The sequence below is a fragment of the Coptis chinensis genome, chromosome 3 (assembly GCF_015680905.1).
Source record: "Coptis chinensis isolate HL-2020 chromosome 3, ASM1568090v1, whole genome shotgun sequence".
Taxonomy (NCBI): Eukaryota; Viridiplantae; Streptophyta; class Magnoliopsida; order Ranunculales; family Ranunculaceae; genus Coptis; species Coptis chinensis.
In genome coordinates this window covers 70,297,380-70,317,182 of record NC_141458.1, presented here as the reverse complement: position 1 = coordinate 70,317,182, position 19,803 = coordinate 70,297,380, and the positions used below count along the sequence as shown (strand labels likewise).

Here is a 19,803-nt window from a genome sequence, read left to right as displayed (position 1 = left end):
ATGCGTTTGTTTTTCCCTGATTTTTGTGCCCATTTCACAGATTGGGTTGGGGTTGACATTGTGCGACCCGGCCACCAACTACATTATATGCTCATTCCGTGCAATGACTTGGCCGAGGTGGAGGCTACAACCTAATTGGGTTTCCCCTTACACCCCATCCGACCAAGTAGCGCTTAACCGGTTAGCAATTGTAGATGATAAATGGCGTGAGGCATGGCAAATTATCATGGCATGGCAGGATGCCAAGGAACCTCAATTCTTTATTGAGGAGGAGGACGACGAGTAAATGCGGGATATGAGGTAAATTTTTATTTTTGTTCGTGTCTGCTTATGTCCCAAGAAATTTACTTCTTGTTAACCCCATAACGGGTGGAACTCATATAGAGTTGCGTCTGTTTTTATTTATCTATATTAGTATGTTTTAAATTTGTTTTGCAGGTGCTCTTCAATTTTCACACGTTTCCATGGTATTTCCTACCATTCTTATTTTAATACTTTGAGGACAAAACATGTTATTATTTGGAGGTGGCATAGAAACACGTGTAATTTAAGACACCTATTAGGATAATACATGTATAATACGCACTTGTTTTATAGTAAAAAATTCAAAAATATAAATAAAAAGTTTATGTTATACACTTAAGAATATTGGTACGGTATTGCTTCTTTCTCTATGATGATAATAGTCTAGATATTTCACATTAGCTCTTATATTATAATAATTTTTAGAAATTTTGGTTAATATGTAGGTAATAATCATTACATCTTTCTATAAATATATTGCATGCGTATCTATGATTGTTTGGCAGTAAATTTCTGAAATCTAGGCTAGAGTACTTATTCTACAAATCCAGCGAGAATATAGCCTAAAGCCTTATATGAGTGAAATATTTGAGAAATGACACAAGGGATAAGTAAATTCCGAATAGAGAAATCACACGTCCACTTGCTTGATCACTATACCATATCATAAGTGAGAATTTAGGCCCTCTTTGGATCGATATAGCCAGAAATTCAAACCTATATGAAATTATTTCTGCTAGTCTCCCCTTTGAGCCTTTCTTTAGCCTTTCATAAACTGCAAATCTTTTACCCTTTTACAAAACAAAATAAAAATAAAAATCAACCTACCCATTTTTGAATGAGTCTGAGAATAGAGATGAAATGAAGAATAAAGAGAAAAACCTTTGAAACCAAGAATTTGTTAGTTGCTTCAAATAAGAAAAGAAAGTTTCCATCCAAAGAAAATTAAAATAAAAGAAAATAAAAAGTTAGAACTCCAAAAATAGAATCAAATGAGTCAAAAGCCAAAAGAAAAAGAAAAAAATGGCTAAGGATGAAAACAAAGCGTAGAAGCAAAGTAAGAACAAGGTTTTCTTTAGTTACATGTTTTGAAGACTTTATTATCTCAGACTTGTCCTTTTTGAATATCCATTTCCTTCATTCTTAAACCATCACCTAATCCCTGCAACACCAAATAAAAACCTCTAACTCAATTAGGAATAGGTTAGTGTGATAGTAAGTGGCAGATGTGTTTGATCGACTTCGGCTTCCTTGTGTGTCATTGAGATTGTAGGGTAAAGTGTGCCTCCTGTGCACTGGAGTGAGCGAAACTTGAGTGGAAAAATCAGAGTGGTTTTTGTCTTGACAAATATGTGAGGACCTACTTAAGGACGCTATTCCAAAGTTTCAGAAACGGACCCATTATTGAATTTCATAACATAGTTCATTATATATATATTTATTCGTAGATGATTGATTATTATGCACGTATTAGCTTAGATTTCGACTTGATTATTTTGTATTCATTACTAGTTAGATGTATAGATATCTGAGAATAAAGTAGGAAACAGTAACTTTATTTCTTAGTCGTTGTAGTATAGATGAAGTTTGTGAGTACTTTCTCTGGAAAACTCTCACGAGACTATAACTCGTCCATTAGGGAATTCTTAGTGGTTTAAGGCCTTGTTGCATATGGTCAATGCAATCACACTCGGCGAAAAAAGATTAGTTAGAACTCCATTTTTGGTCACTTATATTAATTTCTCATATTTGCTTGAGGACAAGCAAAATGCTGTTTGGGGGTGGTTTGATAAGAGCCCAAACCTATAGTTTTAACCCCTTAATATCATTACATTTAGACCAATTATGTGTATAATAAATATGAGTTAGTACTGTTTACGTGCATTTATGTATTTCAGGCATTGGAGTCAAATATGTGAAGAAACATGTCACTTTTGCGAGATAAAGGAGGAAAGGTTGGTTGCTAAGAAGTTCTATGATTAAAGGTCAAGATTCAAGGAGAAAAAACCTTTTTAAAGCTTGGTCAAAGCTGAAAAGTCAAAGTCAACGTGGGCAGAAATAGAGCAGAAAGGTTAACAGAACTTCCGTAGGCCGTATCTTTGGACTCAGACCTTAGAATTGGGCCTATTATATGTCAAAACGACCGGCTCGGAATGAGATTTCTAACAGTCCAAGCATTGACCCAATCAGAGAAGTAGAAGTGGACAAAAATGTTATTGCAGTAATTTCTAACAGAGAAACCCTTTTTGGACATTTGTAATTAGGTTTTGGGCTTAATTTAAAGGCCAAAAACATGGCTCCAAAGCCCATGCACGAAATTGTAAACCTAACCTCTCTTATATAAAGAGGACTAAGGCATAACTCTCAATATTCTTAGATAGATAGATATAATTAATAAGAGATAGATAGTTATAAATTAGACTTAGTTATTACTTTAAACGTAAGTTAAGTTATTGTTCCTCAGTATTCATTAGATTAATAAAAGAAAGTTTGTTCTTCATTATATTTCCTTCTTATTTATATGTTTATGATAGTCTAATGACTTCTAACTAAACCTCCATTAGAGGGGTTTGATGAAGCTTGATGAAGACTTGATGTGATAGTTAGGATTATTGCTTTTAAGAGTTTCACTCTAGTAGGATAGTTGATTCGCCATGAGAATGGATTGGACTTCCTCACATGCTAATTATTAGTTAGCAGAGATTGCCATGAGTAATTAGGAATCAAACACTTAATCTTATTTTATTAGGATTGCAATAATCTACACTAGCATATTAGGAGTACATCAAGTGGATTCAAATCCCCCTAATCCCCTCTCCATATTCACATTTTAATATTCAATTATCATAGTATAAGTTAAACATTTTATTTAAGTTCAATTGCCATAGTAGTATAAATTCAATTCATTACTCTCACTTCATAATGGAAACTTACGTTTAAAGGACTAGGAGTGGAACGAATTCTCTACTCTATATATTTCCCGATAACTGAGATTAGATAACTTTGATAACTAGCAAACCGTAAAGCATTTAGTTTTACTTATTCATAACTTAATTTGTTAAGAGTAGGGTAAAACCATTGTTTTACCTTTTATCATCCAACTTTTCAATTATTTCCTTACGTTTTAGGTTAAGTTGGGGGGAAAAGGTTGATGATAGAGAAAAACAATAAAAATGGTGAAGAATGTAGAGAGAGAGAGAGTGCTTAGTTGTTCGAGATGTTTATCTTTGTATTTTTCATTATTATTTTGTTTAATTATTATTATTATTATTATTATTAGAGCAGTGAGTGAATGTCCTATGACACTTTACTGTCACCGAACTAAATAAAATCTTTCATACTCGAAATTCAATCTACACAACTTTTTCAGTAGCATTACATTCTGTTTCTCTAAATCTTATGGCAAAGTTCTGCTTCACGGTCATTAGAGGGTGGCAACCAGGTATATATAGGCATTGGAGTAGCTGCAGGGACCAGGTAATTGAAATTCTCTCCCTCCAATGTTTTTCGAACCGGATTCTCATAATTCCGTTTACTTTCTAAATCCCTTAGTACACGGGACTGTGAACCATTTCGTCAACAAGTACACAAATTTGCTGGCCAAGACTACATTGGATGTAATTCTATCGAAGAGGCGGAGTTACTGCTTAGAAAGAAAGGAATCAACAATTACTACAATGAGTTCAATCAGACATTAGAAGAGACAACCATACAGGCCGTGATAAACATAAAATTGATAGTTTACCTACGAAATGAACGATAAAACTCAAAACGTAAGTAAACTAAAACTTATTACGTGCCTAATTTATCAAAGATTGTTCTACTCTCGATCTATTGAACAGATATAGTGGAGTAGGAAGTTCGTTCCACTCCTAGTCCTTCCGCATGCTGTGTTTTCTACGTATAAATAATCTTAACTAAAGTCTAATGAGAGATTTACGAAATGATAACCAGACTACGATGCAACTACCCACAAGATGCAACTAGTCGACTATTTAAACAACTATGGGAATACTACGTCGATTCTATGATAAGGAGTTAGAGGGGAATTGATTCCACCTTAGCTCAACTTAATCCACTAACGATTTAATTGTCGTAATCGAATTGAATCGCTTGTGAACAACAGTTACTCCTAATCCCTAATTACACATGGCATTTCTACCAATTCATAACTAGCATGTGAACGATTACACCCATTCTCATGGTGAACTAATCATTTCTAGAGTGGAAAGAAAATTACGACGACTCTACGATAATCGGAATCAAGCTTTCATCAAGGCTTCTCAACTCCCTCTAATGGAGGTTTAGCCGAGAATCATCATGCTATCATTCCCAATCAACTTCGAACAAGACATGATATAAAGATTTGAACTTTACTTGTTTAAACTTAATTCAAAACTACTCATGCAATAATTAAATTAAACTAATAATGACAAATAAGTAAATCTAATAATTGAACTAAATAAGTAAATGGAAAATGAAACTAGATTACCAAGAACACTATTTTATTAATCTAATGAATAATAAAATAATGATTCAAATACTAAATTAATAATCTACTTTGTTCTAAAGTAATTAATTAAACATGAAACTAGATCTAAAACAAGATATGAAAAACTAATTAATTAACTAATTGAAATTCTAAAAACTAAGTTCTAAAACTAATTAATGGAGGCTCACTAATCCAATTCTTAATCTAGGTCTAACTATCTACCATTAACAAAGAGTCAAGCTCTTGTTTTTATACTTTCAGATCCAAAAATCGTGCATGGGCTTGGAGCCATGTTTTGGGCCGAGAATCGTGCCCAAAACCCATTCTTTCAAATCCAAAAGGCCTCTTCAGCTATAGTTGGCTTCAACAGACTTTTCGTCCACTTCTGCTCCTCTGATTGGGACAAGGCTTAGACCATTGGAAATCTCTTTCCGAGTCGGTCATTTTGACATAACGTAGGCCCAATTCCGAGGTCTAAGTCCAAAGATACGGCTTTCGAAAGTTCTGCTGACTTTGTGTGCTGTTTCTGCCCGCGTTGACTTTTCAGCTTTTGAGCAGGCTTTACAAAGGCTTTGTCTTCTTGAATCTTGGCCTTTAATCATAGAACTCCTTAGCAACTGATAAGAGCCCAAAACTGTAGTTTTAACCCTGTAACAGTCATACTTTTAGACCAATTATGTGAGTAATAATTAAGAGTTAACACCGATTCACGTGTTTTTATGCATTTCAGGTTTCAAAGTCCATTATGTGTAGAAATGTGCCACTTTAGCGAGATAAAGGAGCAAAGGTCAGTTACTAAGTAGTTCCGTGATTAAAGGCCAAGATTCAAGAAGACAAAGCCTTCCTAAAGCCCGGTCAAAAGCTGAAAAGTCGACCGCCGGTGAAACAAGACACAACAAGTCAGAACTTCCGAAGGCTGTATCTTTGGACTCAGACCTTGGAATGGAGCCTACCTTATGTCAAAACGACCGGCTCGGAAAGAGCTTTCTAATGGTCCAAGCCTTGACCCAATCAGAGGAGCAGAAGTGGACGAAAAGTCTGTTGAAGCCAACGACAGCTGAATAGGCCTTTTTGGACTGAAAGGATTGGGTTTTGGGCCTGATTCTCTGGCCCAAAACATGGCTCCAAGCCCATGCACGATTTTTGGATCTGAAAGTATAAAAACCAAAGCTTAGCTCTTTGTTAATGGTAGCTAGTTAGACCTAAAATAATATAGATAATTCTAGATCTATTTTCATTAATTAAATTAAGCTTTAGTTCCATTTTCAATTCTTGTTTTAGATTAAGTCTTTGAATCATTGTTCTTGATTGATTAGATAAATAAAATAGTTGTTTTATCAATTTGAATTGTGTTATTTCAATCTATTAGATCTAGTTTTAATTATTGTTGGTTACCATTTCTTGGTTGTTAATTGGAATTTAATCATTTTTTAGTTTAGATTAGTAAATTTGAATCTTGATAATATGTTTAGTTTAGATTCATATGGGAATGATCATGGAATGATTCAAGGCTAAAACCTCCATTAGAGGGTTGATGAAGCTTTGATGAAAGCTTAGTGGTATAGTGTAGAAGCATTGTAGAATCTATTCCACTCTAGAAGGTCGTGATTCACCATGAGAATGGGTGGACGACCTCACATGCTAGTTAGTACTCAGTAGAAATGCCATGAACACTAGGGATTAGAACTCGAATTTCTTGCCGTAAGAACGTAAGAATCGAGATACAAGAATCTATGCTAGGCTATTAAGTTAGATTCAAGGTGGATTCAATTCCCCTCTAATCCTTTATCTAGATTTAAAACAATCATATTTCCATAGTATTCGTAGTTAAATTCAAGTAATCAAATTCAGTAAGTATCGTAGTATATCACCTTCGTAAAGCTCTCATCGACTTAAGACTGATTAATTAGATTAGAAAACAATTACATGCTAGAGCACTAGGAGTGGAACAAATTTGTTACTCCACTCTATCTCGATAGAATTGAGAGTAGGAAACTTTGATAAAAATATAGGATCATAATCTAGTTTTAGTTTTACTTGCGTTTGTAAGTTTCATCGCTTTATTTCGTAGGTAAAACTATCAATGTTATCTTTATCAGCAACCAACCATTGCTCCTTTATCTCATCAAAGTGGCACATTTCTGAACATAATTGACTTTGAAGCCTGAAACGCATAAAAACACATAATCAGTATTAACTCTTAATTATTACTCATATAATTGGTCTAAAAGTATGACTGTTATAGGGTTAAAACTACAGTTTTGGGCTCTTATCAAACCACCCCCAAACAGCATTTTGCTTCTCCTCAAGCAAAGATGAGAAATTAGAATAAGTGACAAAAAATGGAGTTCTATCTACTCTCGTTTCGCTGAGTGCGATTGTATTTACCATACGCAACAAGGCCTTAAACCACTAGGAATTCCCTAGTGAACGAGTTATAGCTTAGTGAGAGTTTTCCAGTGAAGGTACTCACAAACTTCATCTATACTACAACGACTAAGAAATAAAACTATTGTTTCCTTATTCATGCTCTAAATTAACTATACATCTCACTAGCAATGTATATAGAGTAATCAAGGTGAAACCTAAGCTAATATATGCATAATAATCAATCAATTACAATAAACATATATACAATGAGTAATACTATGAAATGCCTAGCAGGTTCGTTTCTGAAACTCGGAATAGTGTCCTTAAGTAGGTTCTCACAATAATAGTCAAGATACAACACTCTGATTTTTCCACTCAAGTTTCGCTACTCCAGTGTGCAGTGGGCACACTTTACCTTACAATCTCAATGACAACAAGGAAGCCGGAGTCGATCAAATACATCTGCCACTTACTATCACACTAACCTATTCCTAATTGAGCTAGAGGTCTTTATTAGGTGTTGCGGGGATTAGGAGATGGTTTAAGAAGGAAGGAAATGTATATTCAAAAAGGACAAGTCTGAGATAATAGAGTCTTCATATTATGTAACTAGAGAAAACCTTGTTATTTACTTTTGCTTCTACACTTTGTTTCCATCCTTAGCCATATATTTATTTTTCTTTTCCTTTGGCTTTTGACTCCTTTTATTCTATTTTTTTTGGAGTTTTTATTTATTTCTATTTTTATTTTTCTTTTCTTTGGATGGAAACTTCTTTTCTTTATTTTCTGAAGTAATTAACTAACTTTTGTTTACACATATTTTTCTCTTCTTCTTTCTTCCTCATTCTATTCTCAGACTTATCTAAATTGGGTAGGTTGAATTTTTATTTTGTTTTGTTTTGTAACAGGGTAAAGGATTTGTGGTTTATGAAAGGCTAAAGAAAGGCTCAGAGGGGTGACTAGCGGAAAATAATTCATAGGTTTGAATTTCTGGCTATATCGATCCAAAGAGGGCCTAAATTCTCGCTTAGGATATGGCATAGTGATCAAGCAAGTGGACGTGTGATTTCTCTATCCGGATTTTACTTCTCCCTTGTGTCATTTCTCAAATGTTTGGCTTCATATAAGGCTTTTAGGCTATATTCTTACAAGGATTTGTAGAATAAGTACTCTAGCCTAGATTTTAAACTTACTCGCTAACAATCATAAATACTCATGTAATATATTTAGAGATAGATGCAAAGATTATTACCTACATATTAACCTAAGTTTCTAACAATTATTCTGATGCAAAGCTACGTGAGACTTCTAGATTATTAAGAGCATAGAGAAGGAAAACAATACCAATATTCCTAAGTGTATAGCATGAACAACCCGTAGAAAACTGGAAATTTTTGTGTTTATGGAGGTCGTGCGAGTGCACTCGATGATTTTCGAAGTTCGGTGTTTGAAGAAGTCGCTCACCTTTGAGCCGTGGTGCGCTCAGTGCAAAATTTCGACAGATGAGTAGGCGTGGAGTGCGCCTCCTCAGAGGAAATGAGGCCTCCGAGGTGCTGATGGTTGAAAAATGAGACGAAACGTGGGAAACGTGGGAGTGAAAGGTGAGTGATGGAAGTTAGGTGTAGTGTGGGTTGTGAGTGTAGAATGAATGAAGTTTATATAGGTTTTAAGTTGCTAAAACGGATCGGGAAGTTGCCAAAAAGTTTTTATGGCAGTTTCCGGAAATACTAAAATTTCCAAACCCGAAAACGGAAACAACTCATATTCTTGATTCTAAAACAACCCTAGTATCTTTTAGGTTGAATTTAGGATAGAATCTACCTATTTTATCGAGATTTCATCCTACCATGATATTTATTCATAGATATGCCTAATCGGCCATATTCTCACCCTGACTCCAAAATAACTTCTAAAAACGAGGGTCATATAAAAATCATGCTGGAATAGATAACACCACCCCCAAACAATTTGGGAAGGTGGGATCAATATTAAACAACCACGCACAATAAAAATAACCACATTATATTAAAATTGGCATTAATTGCCCTTTCACTACAAAATTCAAATTATGGAATTAAAACTTACATTAAAATAACTAACAATAATAAAACTACAAATAAAAATCATCAAGCTATACTATCCCTAAACACGCCGGATCGGGTAGCGGAGGGCTACCTTCCAGGAGATGGCTCCTAAGCTCTCCGATGGGCCGACACCATTCGTCTTTCGGCGACGCTTCGTGCCTCGATGATGTATCCTCAGAAGGAGAATCCCCGTGAGGTGGGAAGCGTGCAAGCATATCGGCCCGGAACTGGCGCTGAGCTTCTAGCTCAGTCCTCATCTGTTCCCACCGCTCATCCTCTCACTGGGTACGAATCTCGAAGTTATGGTGGATAGTAGCCTGTCAAGTTCGGAGGTCTTCGCAGATAGTATTGAGTGAACGCATGCCACGATGAATCACAGCCATGCATTCTGCATCTGACCAACACTTCTCCAAAGCATCAGCATCAAAACAAGTCAAGTCCTCCTCATCCTCCGAGTCATTCTCATTTCCACCATCCTCCTTATCCTCATCCCTATCCTCAGGCAACCTCCAAACTCGTTGGACACAATCCTTATAAATACAAGGATTTCAGTGTAGGGTGAGGTAAATCCTATCAGACGTGGGAGTCGCTCTCAACTTCAACATGATCTTGGTTATTAAAATAGGGAGAGGTGCAATCGACTTTCCCACTCCCCTAATCATGCTAAGCAAAAACTCCAAGATACAGAACTCGTACTTCTGCTCCTAGAGTATCCATATAATGTGGAGGTAGTTCAGACCGATGTCGCTGACCTTCTCCTTCCCTAGGACATTCCTACCAATCCACCGAAGCGGCCGCACCGGTTGGTTTCGAGGATGCTGGCGGCGAACACAACGCGAGCTCGCATTGTAGTTCCCTTCGTAATAGTCGTTCATCAACAGCAGCTCTACCCCATTATATTGGGACTCCTGTAACGTGGCATCCAGATGGATTCTAGGCGGAATGCCTAGAATCTCAGCCAACAACCCAGCAGTTACTTCCTTCCTCCTATTTGCCACCGTAATGAAAATTCTACTCCCATCCAACTCCCTCGTGTTGTAAAGTAAAGCCGGACTAACTCTTCGCGTGGTAAAAGCGGCGTCGAGTAGTACCACAAGCTATTCCAATCTCTACTAATCATTTCGTCACCGTAAAACGGCGCGAAGTGGTTGCCAGTAAATGCTTGCTCCGGCAAAATTCGACGTTGTTGAGCCATTGGAGTTTGAACTGATTTGGGGTTTGTAGAAGGTGTAAGAAGCAATGAGGAACAACCTCACTGGAACAACAATGGTGGTGGTGCGGTGGTGGTTCGGTGGTGTGAATTTTTATTTTTATTTTTTTTTTTATTTTTCAGTGGTTTTTGGTGATTTAAATTGGTGGAGGTGGTGGTGGAAAGATTTTAGAGAAGATTTGAAGTTGATTTAAATTGTGGGCGTGGGTTTAATTAGGTTTCTTTTTAATTTTTTGTTTTAGGTTTTGAATTTTTTTTGTTTTTGTTTGTAAATGGCGGTTTGAGAAGATGAAGAACGATATTTGTTGTGGTGTGAAGCAAAGGCGCGAGCTGCTTGCACAAGCACAAGCCCAATTCTAATTTTTCGAATTTTGTCGATTTTTAGCGCAACTTCAAACTAAATTTGCCGCTTCGTTACCGGTCCGATTTTTGTGAATGAGATATGAAAATGATCAGGAGAGAATTTCCAATCCAATGATCCATAAAACACTCTATTCCGACCATGGATGACATATAAGATAGTGGAAAACGCCTCAAAGTGCGTGCATAACGTACGTTATGCCAACGAATGAACTCTAAATTCATAGATTATGTCAACCCGAATCGAAATACAATTAAACGGCCTAAGCAACTCTAATGGGACATCAAACATTCGAGGACAGAAACACGAACACCCCACCCCCAAACAAATTTTTACAACAGAGTGTAGAAAATTTGTTTTTTAAAAGTGGGTCTTTTAAAGTCAGATTCCTGAGACTTCCTAGATTACTATGTTTATTATTTAATATTTTTTTTACTTTTATAAGGAAAAACAATAAGCAATAAGGACATAATTCACCCCATAGAGAAACATGACTCAAAAATCCGAGAAAACATGCAAGAGTAGAAAACGTGAATTATGTTAAACGTGGACTTAAGATCCGGTACTTACAGCCACACACTCCATAGGGAGGGCCCGGTTACCTTAATGGTGCACTCACCAATATCTGAAAATGAAAAGAATGCACCAAACACAAAAATTGAGTCATTTATAGTCAGATACTCGAGACTTTATCTAAACATATGTATGAACATGCAGTTTATCATATATCAACAACCGAAATAGTTGTGGATCCTTCCATAAATAAATATCACAGAAAACATATCCAAACACGATTAAACACCAAGATTTCCTATGACGCAACCTAGTGAAATGACAGCGAAGTCGGATAGACCTATAACGTAACCTAGCATTCACCTTCTTTTTCATCTTTGAACGAGAGGGTGTCCTAGTGAATAAGTATGGAAAAGTGAATGGTTGTGGAAGATATGGTGGATATGGATAAGTTGTAGAAGGAAAGTATCTAAACAATGAGGATGTGGGTTTAGCACAAAACTCATTCATGGTGTAGGTAGGGACTGTCTCAAGTCTGAAAATGAAGGTGTCAAATGGTTTGTCCTTCTGAAGTATTTGTTTACTAGGTGGATTTAAAAATTATGAAGCTACAGGGAGAAACAAAAAGGATCGAGTGCAAACTCGAGATTCCTTTGAAAGGGTGGAAGGAGGGGAGTCAAGGTAGATGTTGTGCAAAGTAGTTCTTGATAGGGTGAATCATCACCTGCTCTAAGAAACTCATCGAATTTCTCATCTAGATTGGTCATATCCACATTACTATGGTAGTCCTCTATATCTTTGAGAAAGTCATCTATCTCGTCCTCATCCATAATATGTGTATCGACTAGTGTAGGGATGAAAATATTGGAGTCTGAACTTCCAAAGAAAAGAAATTTAGGCATATGATTATCAGGGAACGTGCTGTTGAAATAATATCGAGCGAAGCCCTCGATCATGCTAACCTCTCCATCCATAGATGAATCGGGTAAATGTGTCTTTGTTTTAAAAACATTTACTTCAACAGCAAGATGGCCAAAAGACATGGACATCAAACCATCGCGCAATTAATGAGCGCGATTGGCGGATTGCCGAGGAAAGGATGCCCTAAGATGATCGTGACAGTCGTTAGCGATTCGTCAGATCGAGGATGACAAAATCAGCCGGATAGTAGAAATCTCCGAACCTTTACCAAAGACGTTTTCAACCACACCCTTAGGATACTTAATAGACCGATCAGCTAATTGCAATGTCATTTTAGTGGGTTGCATCACCTCTAGACCTATTTGTCTATACAAATAAAACGGGAGTAAGTTAACACTAGCTCCCGTGTCTAATAACGCCGGTCGTCGATAGGAATCTCCTAAGGTGCATTGTACAGATGGGATCGACAGTGGTCCTTGTACTTAACAATTCCATTATGTTTGGATAGAGTTGGGAATTGTTCGTTAAAAGGCGTCTTTTGGTATATTGGTCTTACGCCTAGTAGTACACAACTCCTTAAGAAACTTAGCATGGTGTGGTAGCTTTTAATAGCTTCGGAGGAAGGGAAGGTTTATAGTTAGATTCTTGAAAACGCCCCTAATCTCCTCATAATTTGTATCCCTAGTTAACATGGCTAATTTTTGTGGAAACGATGGTTTCTCTCTATATTTAGCAATGGTATCACCGGATGTTTAACCTTGGCTTTCGTTTCTTAAGTTGTGTCAGAACGGTACCTCTACGGTGGTAGGCTCTTCGGTTTCTATTTTGGTATCTAGTAAAATAGCGGGTGTAGGGAACTCTTGGTGGGGTAACTATAGGCATACATTTTGTTATCAACCACTTTAGCGGAGAGTGGTTATGACATTTAGCTCACCTACATTTTCATATTCATTACTAGTATTATCGGTTACCTCAAAGGCGTGTGTTTGTTGTTTTAGGATTAGGTATCATGCGGACCTGGAAACACACCTTTGGGTTGGGTTTTATCTTGGGCCAACTATTGGCTTAAATTATTAACGGATTGTAGAAGCCGTTGGTTAGATTGAGCCATGGTTTGGAAAAGTTTTTGGCTCACTTGTATGAAGGTGTCAAGACGATCCGGTTGTGTGGGTGTAGTAGTCACGGGTGGTGGATTTGGAACTATCTCGCGTGAATTATTTATGGGCGGATTTTGATAGTTATTATTTACCGGAACGATACCTCTATTAGCATTATAATTATTATAACTACCTTGACCTTGTGCTTGACCTTGTCGAGATTGCACTTGGTTGTTATAATTATTATAATTACCCCGACTCGCCCTTGTCGTGGTGGAGCTTGGATAAAACCGCGCGTGGCCTAACATATTGATTATTGTACCCTGGAGGTGTGACGTGTTGGTTATTTCTCCAACCGAAGTTGTGATTTTGTCTCCAAGGGGCGTTAGGTTCACTATTAATGGAACAAGCCTGTTCATAGGCTATAGGACGATGGAAGTCGGGATGCTCGGGGCTCCAAAGAAACTACATGGATTTGAATTTACATTCATGACGGGATAGGCTTTTGTTGAACGAAATGGCCTCTACCTTTTAGTGAAAGTGATTCGATTAGAGTTTTAATCTCGGGATCGTGTTTAATTTCAAACATACCAGCCGGACTTAACTGTATTAGAAGAACTAGCGGAGCGGTGGATATCGCCACTACCCGGTTGTTATTTTCGCTTTTAGTTTGATCCTCTAAAAATTTATAAGCTTCCCGAGGCTCCTTTACTTAAGAAACTACCCCCATTCATTATGTCAAGGACTTCTTTATGGTGGTGTAGAAGTCTTTTGAAAAGGCAACTAACTAACGGTCTTTCGCTAGGTTATGATGTGGACACTCTATAAGGAGATCGGTGAAACGATTCCAAGCCTCAAAACGATTCATGAGGATTTTGTCGAAAAGAAATGAATCTTGGAAAGCATCTCATCCGTCTTTAGGGGTGGGTAAAATGTTCCATAAACAAATTTGAACAAGTTTAGCCCACGAGTCCACAGAATTAGGCTTTGGGCAAGTTAACCAAGACGCCGCTTTATCGGGCTAAGGTGAAAGGGAATACCCTCGGTTTAATTTGTTCCGCACCAACCGTAGGATGGTGGAATGTTGTTAGGACTTGTTCAATCCTACACACATGTCTTTGATAAGGTTTTTCATGGTCTAAACCATGAAAAACGGGTAACAAATTAAAATATTTGGGGATTCGAAATCCACTAATCGGGTCTAGAACGATGCAAGATTGGGACTATCGCTCAAGGCTTTGTAGAAGTCGAGAGAGGAGTCTCTCCTTCTTCGTGCATTATATCGTGGTGGTGTGTGAAATAGTAGCTAGAGGTGTAGTGGGTGGTATACTAGATATACTTGTTTGTTGACGTTGTTGCGGTAATTACGTTCGGTGTTTTTTGTTCGACCGCACCTTAATCTCATACAAGGCTAAGACCAAACTTAGCTAAACACGCCAACACTCCAAACAATTCGATATACTAGTATAAACCTCTAACAGGAGATGCGAGGTATGGATGAAAGGAATACCTGACAAGGCCCCTGCTTCGCTTATGAATAGCGCCTTGTTTACGCGTGTTCGTGCATATAACAAGTTAGAACATGAAAAACTTGAAAAATCGGGTTCGAATCAAACCCGTGGAAACCGCAAAATTCAATTTCTCAGGGCGCTGGTGCGCTTCAGTGTAAACTTCGAAGTTACAGAGTGTTTGGCGGTCGCTTCGCTTCTAGTAACTTGATTGCGCAGTCTCTTTTTTTTGGGGTGCAATTTTTTTTTTGCAATTTTTTTTTTTTTTTTTTTTTTGTTTTAGGAAGTTTAATGCTGAAAAAGACAACCACAGTTAGAACGAACAAGGGTGGGTGGGTGTAATGGGACTTTAAGAAGAGTACTTATACTACGAAAACAATGCGAAAGTGAAACTAAGATGGCAGCGGCGCCATTTGATAAACATAAAATTGATAGTTTACCTACGAAATGAACGATAAAACTCAAAACGTAAGTAAACTAAAACTTATTACGTGCCTAATTTATCAAAGATTGTTCTACTCTCGATCTATTGAACAGATATAGTGGAGTAGGAAGTTCGTTCCACTCCTAGTCCTTCCGCATGCTGTGTTTTCTACGTATAAATAATCTTAACTAAAGTCTAATGAGAGATTTTCGAAATGATAACTAGACTACGATGAAACTACCCACAAGATGCAACTAGTCGACTATTTAAACAACTATGGGAATACTATGTCGATTCTATGATAAGGAGTTAGAGGGGAATTGATTCCACATTAGCTCAACTTAATCCACTAACGATTTAATCGTCAGAATCCGAATTGAATCGCCGCGAGAACAACTGGGTTACTCCTAATCCCTAATTACACATGGCATTTCTACCAATTCATAACTAGCATGTGAACGATTACACCCATTCTCATGGTGAACTAATCATTTCTAGAGTGGAAAGAAAAACGGCGACTTCTACGATAATCGAATCAAGCTTTCATCAAGGCTTCTCAACCCCCTCTAATGGAGGTTTAGCCGAGAATCATCACGCTATCATTCCCAATCAAATTCGAACAAGACATGATATAAAGATTTGAACTTTACTTGTTTAAACTTAATTCAAAACTACTCATGCAATAATTAAATTAAACTAATAATGACAAATAAGTAAATCTAAGAATTGAACTAAATAAGTAAATGGAAAATGAAACTAGATTACCAAGAACACTATTTTATTAATCTAATGAATAATAAAACAATGATTCAAATACTAAATTAATAATCTACTTTGTTCTAAAGTAATTAATTAAACATGAAACTAGATCTAAAACAAGATATGAAAAACTAATTAATTAAGTAATTGAAATTCTAAAAACTAAGTTCTAAAACTAATTAATGGAGGCTCACTAATCCAATTCTTAATCTAGGTCTAACTATCTACCATTAAAAAAGAATCAAGCTCTTGTTTTTATACTTTCAAATCTGAAAATCGTGCATGGGCTTGGAGCCATGTTTTGGGCCAGAGAATCAGGCCCAAAACCCAATTCTTTCAGTCCAAAAAGGCCTCTTCAGCTGCAGTTGGCCTCAATAGACTTTTTGTCTACTTCTGCTCCTTTGATTGGGTCAAGGCTTAGACCATTGGAAAGCTCTTTCCGAGCCGGTCGTTTTGACATAAGGTAGGCCCAATTCCGAGGTTTGAGTCCAAAGATACGGCCTTCGGAAGTTCTGCTGACTTTGTGTGTCTAATTTTACGCCCAGCGTCGACTTTTCAGCTTTTGAAAGGGCTTTACAAAGGCTTTGTCTTCTTGAATCTTGGCCTTTAATCACAGAACTCCTTAGCAACCAACCATTGCTCCTTTATCTCATCAAAGTGGCACATTTCTGCACATAATTGACTTTGAAGCCTGAAACGCATAAAAACACGTAATCAGTATTAACTCTTAATTATTACTCACATAATTGGTCTAAAAGTATGACTGTTACAGGGTTAAAACTACAGTTTTGGGCTCTTATCAGGCTTCAACCGTACAACCCATACCCACTGTCAGCACTACTACAGGGGAGACTTGCGTGCAAACCGAGCATAACAGCCAATCAATTTTACTTAGGAACATGGCTCTCGTCATTATTGGCCTACTTGTTGTTCTTATTGCTCTAATGATTAGGTTGATTTTCCTGTTGTAGGTGCAAAAACTATGTATATGGATATTTTTCCATTTTGCTTATGTATATGTATTTCGCCATGTATGTACGAACTAAGTTTATTTGCATGCTGCGCTATGTACATGGCTATTTTGCTGACACCTTTCTCTAACTGCACTCTTGCGTAAGTGTGCTTCAAATATACTGCAACAGAAGATATGGGCTCAAACGCTCTCTATTAAACTGACTTTCTATTTATGGACATGTTATATAGTGTCCTACACAGCTTATGAAGTGTCATATATATATATATATATAAGCTATATATATAAGCTACCCACACAATAGCTAATAAGCGTAAATTAAAAAGTTGTTCAAGACACTATATAAGTTGTTCAAGAGATTATATAAGCTTCCCAACGCACGTGTCCGTTAACGGATATGTCCGTTTAAGAGAAAACTACACATTCACATCACTTAATTCATCTTGCATGGGTTACCATATACAATTGAGTCTTGATAAAGAGAGATCAGTCTCTCCTTTGAATTAGAGCGCAACTTTTACCAACCGTCGAAATAGAGACGAGTATTATCTCGAGAATCCATGTGGCTTAGAAAACTAAAAAAGTTTGACAAGGCCATCTACAGATAATAAGCAAGAGAAAATAAAATACAAAGTTTTCTCTCTCGTCTCTACTCCTGCCACAAGCTGATGAATATGATTTAAGTTCTCCCGTCGGTCAGAAATCTCGCCGTTTTTTATGATTAGAGATTAAGAAAATTCAAAAAAAATACTATCACTGCTTCATCTTCATAATCTCAACTTTAGTTTCGAAGCCATTGTATGAAGACAGAAAGGGGTGACAATGGGATGAAGAGTAACCATTGAGTATACCTCTTACTTACAGTTTGAGAATCTGGAAGAGTTGACAGTGAATTATGATAGTGGGGTATAGGGTAATAGGGACCATAGAGATTACCATGTATCAGCAATAAACAGAGCGTGGGAAATGGAAAAGAAAATGAAAAGATGAGTGTTGTCCGTTGCCAATTCTGAACCACTGAACTACTGGATTTTCATATCAACTCTAAGAACTACTATCACCGCTTCATCTTCATAATCTCCATCATCATCTATTTCAACAATTTGATACCCACCCTTGGCTTCATCAATAATTGTAATTTCCATCCCCATAAATCTCTTCGTATGATTTGGGTCCGTTGCCAAAACTGAGGAGTCCGTTTACGGAGATATTATATAGTGTCTTGAGACAGCTATGTAGTGACTGGACAAACTTATTTAATGGCTTTCCCAAGACCATGTAATAAGCGTAAATGAATAAGTTGTGAACGACAGTATATAAGCTAGTAACGACACTACAGAAGCTTTCAAAGAGACATGTCCGTTAACAGATAATCCATTTAAGAGAAGGCTTGTATCCTTGTATCCTTATTTATCAAATAGGAAATGATACTCTGAATCATAGAACTATAATGAAATATCTTATCAACCAACATTTATCGAATTTGAAAAAGAGTCAGAAGAAATGGTTCGATCCTCTTATTTCTCAAACAGAGAGATCCATGAATCGGGATCCTGTTGCATATAGATTTATAATCGCCCAATGGGAGAAAGAATTTCCAGGAACATTTCATTTCTAAGCAGAAGAGTCATTTTCAAGTAGTGTTCTATCGATTACATATTAATCAATATTGGTTTGATTGGTCCAAGGTTGTCGACAAACAAGATCTTTCTAAGTCACTTCCTTTCTTTTTGTCCAAGTCGCTTCCTTTTTTCTTTGTGCCGTTTTTCTTTCATGTGTTCTACACTGTTCTATGGATGCAATATAAAATATCAATGTAAATATGATTCGTCGTCTTTCCCACCACTTTTTAAAAACTAGAGTAAAATAACTCTCAAAGTCCCTTCTCTTAAACTGACAACAGACATGTTCTTCTCCACCATTCAGACCTTAAATTGTTGTGTAAGCCTATATAGTGTGTTCTAAGTCTTATATAGTGTGTTTCGTTATAGCAGTTAATAAGGCACATATAAAAATGTTTTGGGGGATACTGTATAAGCTTTCCAAGACACTGCATAAGCTGCCAAAGAACATAAGCTTTCCAAGACACTGTATACTCAACCAATTTTTTTTTAGGATGATCAATAACTAATTACTACAAATTACTACTAACTTTATACATAATAATTCCAATTTACAAGCAGGCATTCCTATAAAAAAAACAAACTACAAGGCATCTGTCAAATTGAATATTAAAGCATATCAAGGCTGAGTCTAAAAATATAACCATTTTTAGACACGTAACGTGAAGATATGAAACGTGCCATGAACATATGTAATACATACGCTGACAATAGAACATAGAATAAACATTAGTGTGTGGAATGGTTAATATGTGGACATGATTGATAACATAAATACTCAAAACATTCAATAAGTCTGGAATGTTCAATATAGTATAAATACATCATTAGATAAAGACTGGGAACAAAATAAAATATATAGTAATTTTGTAGTACTGGTTGTAGACTTGTAACAAGTTTCCATACCTGGTTAGTTCAAACTCTTCCATACGAAATGAAGTCTCACATTATGGGTAGGATTTTGCTGCTACCTGATTTTTTGATTTTTTCGACCGACACAACTTTATTAGTACGTAAGTTATACCACACTAGCCAGGAGTCGCACTTGAAGACGGCAACATCGATGGAGAAAAGGTCAACAAATTCGGGGTGAGGAAATGTCTGGTACAGGTGATCCAAGAGAAACTCCAGCGGTTGACTCCACACCCTAGCGTTGTAGTCTTGCA

The 19,803-nt window shown here is 36.7% G+C and overlaps 1 pseudogene; it reads left to right on the top strand.

Moving 5' to 3' along the window:
* Positions 1–14,154: 14,154 nt before the first annotated feature.
* On the top strand, positions 14,155–14,247 carry LOC147510598 (small nucleolar RNA R71; annotated as a pseudogene).
* Positions 14,248–19,803: the final 5,556 nt, after the last annotated feature.